The sequence below is a fragment of the Macrosteles quadrilineatus genome, unplaced genomic scaffold, assembly GCF_028750875.1.
Source record: "Macrosteles quadrilineatus isolate MER2022 unplaced genomic scaffold, UCM_ALF_1.0 Scaffold_12__1_contigs__length_5162894, whole genome shotgun sequence".
Taxonomy (NCBI): domain Eukaryota; kingdom Metazoa; phylum Arthropoda; class Insecta; order Hemiptera; family Cicadellidae; genus Macrosteles; species Macrosteles quadrilineatus.
The window spans coordinates 472712-481753 of NW_026542605.1; positions in this window are offsets into that span (position 1 = coordinate 472712).

The window sequence follows — 9042 nt, forward strand, 5'->3', positions numbered from 1 at the left end:
AAGAGATATCACCTCAGTTTTATTCCTGTACCTAATTTATTTTAGCTATCATATTTAGTGTTATAACATAATTTGCTATAAATGATGATTTACAATCATAATTAATCTTTTTAAAAGGCTCAGAAAGGCCTTTTTGTCGTAAAGATTATTAACACCTCATTGTTTTGAAACATTCCAGAATAAGTATTCGTCAAAAAACTTTGGTCAAAAAAAGAAAACAGATTTATATCTATATAACTAATACGCCAACATGAAATTTGCCCTTTGAACTTCGCCTTTTTTAAACAATTTTACCATTCACATCTCATTGAAAAGAACATATCGCGTAGATTTGCAAACTGACCTTATATTTTTTTTTTAAATTCCTGGGCTCTGCTCTAGTGGCTTTTAAAGTCTTCATGTTATCCTTACGAAGAACAATTTGTTTACATTATGATCAGCTGGATAATTTAATTGCTGTTGAAATTTATTTTTAAAAGTCAAGGAAAACCACTTATGTTTAAAATTTACTGATTTGGTTAAAATTAAATATTTATTATTTGAATTTTTCAAATTTGGGTTTGCACAAGTACATACTGTATTAGGGTGCGTTCACAAAGAAAGCTGGTTACAAGCGCTTGCAAGCTCGAACCGGCGTGAGAAAAGTCAACATAGTATCAAGCGTGTACGTTCACAGACAAAGCTTGTGCCGGCTAGCAAGCGCTTGTTACAAGCTCTGACAAGCACGCAAGAACGTTTCATACTTGTTTTCCGGCGCTTGTTGACCGAACCAGTCAGTTACAAACTACTATCAGTGCAGTATGGATGTCGATGAGTTGATAGCTCAAGTATTTAGAGCTTCCAATTAAAAAAAAAATATATATTACCCACGTATTGTGGGTTTTTCCCTAGAATGTTTAATAACGTAACCAATAGGACAAATAACATACATGAATTAAGATGATAGACAGACACATTTAATTAAAAATTAATTAAGTGTTGGCTTTTTTATGGATGAAACTTGCATACTTTTACTTTATTTACTTAGAAAATTGAAACATTTGAATATATCTCACAATATTATTTGCATCATAATTAATCAGCTACATAGGGTGTTTAAAACTCAGTTCGAGTAATTTTTAGGTTTTATTATTGGTCCAAAATTTGTTCTGGTGCATGGATAGGTTTCTTATTCCAATTTCCCCAAAACTTCACTAAAACAATTTCAGTTTTCTTGAGGATGTAATTAAACGTGGTTAACTCAATTCGCACATAAGAAAAAAAATTTCAATTGAGGAAATAGATGGTGGTATTCCCCGAACCTACCTCTTCCGTGGTTAATTTCATGAACACCTACTTTCCTTCTACAAATTTTTAATTCTAAATTTTCAATCAAAAATAACTCTTCATCACTTTGAGGAAGATATTGTCTCAACCAGAGCTGAGACTACTATGACCTTGAAATGCAAGCGTTTGTTGTGAACACACAACAGCATTCTCAAGTAAATTACTTGTAACCAGCTTTCTTTGTGAACGCACCCCTACATTGGAAAAAATCGAGAAAGCCTGGAGAACTTGATATGATTCATCAAATAAAAATGAATTGACACAGTACCGTACTTTATTTCTTGAGGAATCCTCGAAAGAACCAGTTTGCAAACTATAGAATCATAGAAAAGACATCGAACGCCACCAAGTAGAAGAAGTAGAGTTGATGTTTTTTTTAAGTAATTTATTATCGTTATTTATAAATGAAGAACGCCTACAAGATGAAGATTCCTACAAACAATAAATGAGGATGTTAGCCAAAGTGCAAAGTGTTACCATTTTATTTTTAGTAGGAAACAAGGATTATTTTAGTAATAATTACAGAGGAAACCCTCTCTAAAGCTAAATAAAACTGGTACCCTACGACAAGGGTTCTCATAAAAGTCAAGTGGTTTACGAACAATATGATCCAAGAAACCTTTACATCCAAGAAGCTTTTACTAAAACTTGCATAGAAGGATTTAATTATTATTAACACCAGAAACAAAAAACTACCTGAACAACATCAGGTCTTTTAACCCAGCATTTTCTCAGATAAATATAATTGACGTTAATTACAGCAACTAACAAAAGAATCCAAATTGAAGCAAGTAAAATTGTGACAGACAGGTTATGCAGGAAATCAGGTAGTTCTTAAGTAATGTGAACAAATTAAATCGCTATTAAAAAAAATGACTGAATTAGTTATATAATCTTTGAGTTGACACTTTTAAAAACCCATTGGAAATTATGACTTATTTGTTTTTAAATAACTCCTGTAATACTTTGCAATTGCTCGAATTTTGCAGTAAATTGTCATTTGTCCAGCAAGTGAGCAAAATGCCACCTTTCTAAACATGAGCTTAGCGTTAACTGAGACTTGCCAAGTAGGGCCTCTGTCATTTTTATGAAGTAGAAGAAAAGACACATTGAAGACGAGTTGCACATTATATTTGTATCTGACGCCATTTAGTTTGATAAACAAAATATACTCTCCAACAAATAACATACTATAATATAATATAAATACCTCGTCACAGCTCTGAAGTTGCTGTATATTACAGCTGTTTCGGCATCAAAATGCCATCCTCAGATACACATCCACCTGAATTGGCGTCGTTAAACTGTACACACACTTGAACACGATAAAAACATAAAAACACGTAAAACAAGAGACAGGCCTGTCGCGTACATGATTGCTACGAGTATGGAAGCTGACTGGCCGTGTTTTTATGTTTTTTTCTGTTCGTGTGTGTGTACAGTTTAACGACGCCAATTCAGGTGGATGTATGTGTATCTGAGGATGGCATTTTGATGTCGAAACAGCTGTAATATACAGCAACTTCAGAGCTGTGACGAGGTATTTATATTATATTATAGTCATCTATTCAGCTCAGGGGCTAAACCATGTCTATTGAAATAAACATACACCTTCTCTTCAAGAGAACTTCACTCACTCACTCCCATGACCATTCATGCCCAAGGCGGGATTTGGCCGCACCAACAACTGCTCTCTATCTTCTGCCACTTCCACTGCTGCCCCCACTTCTCAGACGTCCTTGGAGACACTATCTCACCATTTCTTCTTGTGCCTTCCTAATAATCGTTTCCCTTCTGGCTTTCCTATGCTTGCTCGGGAGAACTTCACAACATCCAAAATCATAAGATCCATAGTTAACATTTCAGATCCAAAGATCAGCACAAAGTAATTTCTGCAATTGGCCACACAATTCATTAATTTGACTCTACAAAATCTAATTTTGAATCTAACTGTTTTGCGATTGTTTTATTTTTTTACTTCCAAGCTAAATTACATTTTATTTTACACACTCGAGTTTCTTAAAATATACAAACTATGTTTTTAGCGAATTTCCCTATAGGGAAGTAGCTATTACCGTAGGTGGCACGGTTAAGACCTAGACCCGGGCCGATTTACTTTTTCATTTTTATGTCCCCAGAGGCCAAAAACACAATTTGTTCAAATTTTTATATATGTATGTAAATATATTATATACTAGCAGAGTACCCGTCCTTCGTACGGGGTTGGCATATAAGTATCAAATGCTTATAGCAGTTATGAGTGAGGAGATGGTTTAAGAAATTTCGGTTCTTTTTGAAGTTCGTTCGCTACGCTCACTCACCTTTAGGTTGGAGCTCGTTCGCTGCGCTCACTTTCCTTCAGGTTAGCTCGTTCGCTACGCTCACTTGCCTTCAGGTTAGCTCGTTCGCTACGCTCACTCGCCTCCAGGTTGAAGTTCGTTCGCTACGCTCACTCACCTTTTGCTGTTGTCATAAATGTAAAAGAAATAATAGTGCTAGTGCTGCACCCTGTTGGTAATCCTTGTAACTTTTAATGCTATTGAACATCATAGAACATAACCAACTTGTTTAATTGAAACAGCTGTTAAGATTCATTAATTCCATTTCTCATAAGGTTAACATGGGAAACTCCAGAGCCACTGGGGCGGAGCCCCGAAGGATTTTTTGGGATAAAAATATGCCTATATGTTAATCGGGAATGTGAGCTATCATCATGCCAAATTTCAGCCCGATCCGACCAGTAGTTTTTGAGATTAGCTCATACAAACACACACACAGACACCACCTCTTCTTTATAATAGTATATAGATATAGACTTATATATATATGTATACTAGCTGACCCGGCGAACTTCGTATCGCCTAAGTTATAGGTTTCCCCTAAGACAGACCGATGGAAAGAAAGTACCGTTACGTTTAATTTTCAAGATGATCTCGTTCGCATCGCTCAATCACGTCCTGGTTGAAGTTCGTTCGCTACGCTCACTCACCTTTGGGTTGGAGCTCGTTCGCTACGCTCACTCACCTTTAGGTTGGATCTCGTTCGCTGCGCTCACTTGCCTTCAGGTTAGCTCGTTCGCTACGCTAACTCGCCTCCAGGTTGAAGTTCGTTCGCTACGCTCACTCACCTTTTGGTTGCAAATTAGCTGTTGTCATAAATGTAAAAGAAATAATAGTGCTGCACCCTGTTGGTAATCCTTGTAACTTTAATGCTATTGAACATCATAGAACAGAACCAACTTGTTTAATTGAAACAGCTGTTAAGATTCATTAATTCCATTTCTCATAAGGTTAACATGGGAAACTCCAGAGCCAATGGGGCGGAGCCCTTTTAAGAATTTCGAAACGGGAAATAGTTTACGTCCGATTCGCATACCTACAGAATTTACACACCAAATTTCATAACGATCGGTGAAGTCGTTCCGGAGGAGTTTGCAGACAAACACTGTGACACGAGAATTTTATATATTAGATATATGTATGTATACGTCCGTGAATGCGATAACTTGAGTAAATTTTGTACGATTTAGATGAAATTTGGTTTAAAGGTGTAAGGCAGGATAAACTTTGGTGAGTTCGCGAACCAGCATGATCAGACCATGGGAACAGGATTTTACGGGGGGGGGGGGGGTTTTATGAGGTAAAAAATTGTTTTTCTCATTTTTGACCCTCAAAACACAAAATTTCCTAATTTCTCTCTAAAGCTTTTTAAAGAGCTCAAAAAACAAATAAATTAAGTATATCAAAGTGTTTTTGTACGGTTATTGGTAATGGAGAAAGTTAAAAAAATTGTGAATTTAAAATTCCCATGTTATTCTTATGGAGAATATTGTAAAATGTTGTAGTTAGTTTATTTGGACGTATTTTGATCAAACTTGGCAAATTTATTTATTTTATACTAAGTTATTAATATTTGACCAAAAAATACACTTTATTAGTTTTCTTGTAGCAGCAAACCTAGGTACTCATTAAACTTAATGTATTTTAAATAGATTTAATTAAATATTAATTCAGACAAATGGAAATTCGCTTAGTCGGCAGGTTTGCTGCGGCGGGGGTATTTATACCAAAACTGGTCACAATAATTATCATATTAATGTGGGAGTATAATATCCATATTCAAAGGTTATACAGACTCTTTAAATAAAAAAGTTCTTTTTATTTAGCAGAGTCATAAAGTTTAAGGAGCGTATGGACGGGGACAGTAGAGACAGCAAGTTGCTGGCTGCAAGTACTGCCCATTACAACATGTCTGACTGTCATGAAGAATTTAGTCAGCAAAGTTAATATGACGTATATTCCACAATAGTTCGTAACTTTGAAAAATCTCTAAAAAATTAGTAATGTCATCACAGCTCCACCTAATGATTTTTTTTCTCAGCAGGGCCCTTGTCCGACATTTTAATCAAACACACTGTCACTTCTATAAACACGATCAACTCTGATTTCACTTGCCTTTCTGCTCTACTGGCGGTAAGTGCATGGCAAGTATACGACGACAGGAAAGTTCTGGCCGCCAGTGTGACCCACTCAGGGCTTAATTTCTAAATTGAGAAGTACCGGAGCCATGACTTCCCGGGGGGTCTGGGGGGTATGGAATACCCCCCAGGGAAAGCACTTGAAGCATTGCACTTGAATTGGTGCATTTTAAACACATTTGAGCATGGTTAAGAATGCACATATACAACGTAGGCCTAAATTAAATAGAGGTTTAAACATGCTAGTTGTTCAAATATTTGCTGTCCCACATCACGTTTTAATCTAGCTCACGGTCTAAAAGTTCCGTTTTCGCGATAATATTCCCACGTATGGAAACACTGATGTTAGTTGACGCTCTCGCCACAGCCACAGGCGTAGCGCTAGCGCAGTGAGTAGGTTATGTTCGCGCCACATCCACTCCACTGTTCCAATCCAATCACGCAGTCAGTGGACTGAGACCATCGATCTGAACGAACAGACTCAGTCAGTGGCAGTCGGCACCTGACCTGGTCGGCAGACTGGCTTACAAGTAGGAACACCGTTCCCCGTTGTATGATAAACTTTGAATACATTGCCCTGAAGTAAAGATTCGGTATTTGACACGATTTTTACAAAGAATTGAAAACCATAAGTGAGTGAAAATTTAAAAACGTACGTTTTCATGTCCCTGGCCTTTTACTTCGTAGATACTGGATTTGTAGTTTATTATTATGTGTTTTAATATTTTTTGGGACGGGGGCAACATGTTACACACATTTATTTGGGTTTAAATAGGTTCTAGGAATTTTTTCCGTATTTTTAAAGTCTCAAAATTTACGACCATGACGTGTCCCTAGGGTACATTTTCCAACTTTCACGCTGTTTTTAGACTAATTATTCATGCCGAAATATATAAAGGCATATTTTTATGTCATCAATGGTTATTAAACTTACAAAAAAGGAGCATATTACAATTTTATTGTCATTGCAAACAGACTACCATGACAAAATAAGTCTGTCCCTCGATTTGGCGTCACGACCATTTGGGAAAAATTTTTAACTTTGGAGCACGACAGTGGCAAGCCTGGTGTCGATGGAGTCAGTTTGTTTTAGAGACTAGTTCGGGGTGTACGTCCATCGACATATAAAACTAACTGGATCGGCTGCTAGGCTCCGCGACCCGAGCCAACGACCGGGGTTGCGTTTTAGATTTTGCAGGCGTCATGTGGGATTAAGCGTCTCGCTGCACCACATCTTAGCATTGTCGCGGCCAGGACGATGCACTTTATCCAGCCCTTTACTCTCTACTAAAACGTTGTAAGGCATTTTAATAATAAATTTTCATGAATTTTTGTACAAGTAATAAAAGTGTAAAACTAACGCTGTGAGTAACCGAGTTTGGGTACCACAATTAATAAATATTAACTGACGGCGGATATTTCACACTGAGGTTTCTGACCAAATATAATTTAATTCCGATTTTATTTTTTTAATGATGGAATGAAAGTAATAAAATAGTACAATTAAGAAACCTTTATGACTTGGTTCTTTCTTCACTTACTACTCTAACGAAACCAATTATGTTTCAATGTTACAATACAAAATAGTCTATATTAAAAAATGGGTTTTATCAGTTTCTCGTAAAATACAAAATATTCTGGGGTAAGGTATTAGTAAGAAAAAGGTTAGATTGTATAAAAAACATTTTATTTAGGAAACTTTGTAAAACAAAGAAACATATTTAGCCTAAACATTGCTAAAAAGAATAAGCTTATTTAACTTCTGCCGCATACCAAGCTTTGACAGAGAAGCTTCTGCTGTTTTACGCTTAGAAATGCTGTGGCATATAATTTTGTTAAACATAATACCAATTAATTTGATTAATTTCATGTCATGGCTTTCCTCACCAAATTCATTATTACCTTTATGATTAAGAAAAACGTTACCAGCAAAGGTTCTACATGCTAATAAAATAGTTTTTGAAGCATCAAATTTTTGCCAATCCTTGGAATATGCAACAATTTGATTGTACATGAACTTAACAATTTTCAGTACATCTGGCGAAGCCCTGATTAATTTTCCTTTTGATAGAAAATCAGTAAAATTAGTGCAAGGGCTTGGATTTGAATCGCCAGTTACCAAAAGATTACTGCATTCTCCACATTTCAGTTTAGGATCCAACTTTCGAATAACATAACCACAAATATAATATATTACATTGTCTTTATAGTAAGACGACTCTTCTATGCCTTCTAACATGTATGACACACATTCTATATCATCAGCATCATCGGTTTCATCACTATGTCCAACTACTTGGGATAATTCGTTGAAGCTCATTACAGAACTTTGTTGATACAATTCAAATGATAGATAAGCAATTGCCTTTATCAGATGGCTGGACACTATAGCGAAACATAAGTTTTCTCAAAGCCCACTGGAACTGTTTCACATTTGGATTATTGTTATTTCCTCCTCGAGATCTTATACAGGAAAATAACAATTCCAGGTGGTCTTGAGAAAACTTGTACGTTAATATGTATTCATGCTCATCTAATAAACTTTTCATCAAAATATTTATCGTGAGCATGTTGGTGATAAAGCCGAGAGCAAACGTTTTCCTGGCATGATTGAGAATAGGAACTTTTTCAATTTTCAAACAGGTTAAATAGTTCAAACATTTCTGTAGCATACCATTTATATACTCTAAATTGTCATTCCGTATCGGTGCTTTGAAATTTGAAAATTAAGACTGAGGGAGGTTATTGTAACACGCACGTGCGCCCAAGGTCAGGTGTCGACAACACGGTTTCGCGCGCTATATCCCACATGCTGCCTTCAATTTGCCCATGCGGCAACCCCGATACACACCTGTATTGGCTCGGAAAGCTCTACACGAGCCTTACGTCCTGCGCGCAATCCAGTTAGTTTTATATGTCGATGTGTACGTCAGGATTATAGTGCCGGTCGTTTCGAGTTGAAAGGAGGAATTACAAGATTAATAAAGGAAAGATTGTGTTTTTTGTAATTTTGGTGTGTCCATGACCGTACATAGTCATTCGATGAAGTAGACATGGTGTTAATTTTTGTTTATAAGATATTTCAATTGCTAGATTAACCTAGAAGTCCACTTTGTATCCTCGAACATGAGGTGCAGGGTACCGCCAGAACAGAGCCAAATAACACATAATTTCACGACCAAAGTTTCACGACCATCGCGGGTTTTTTCACGACCAATCCAGGCTTATGGATTATAGTG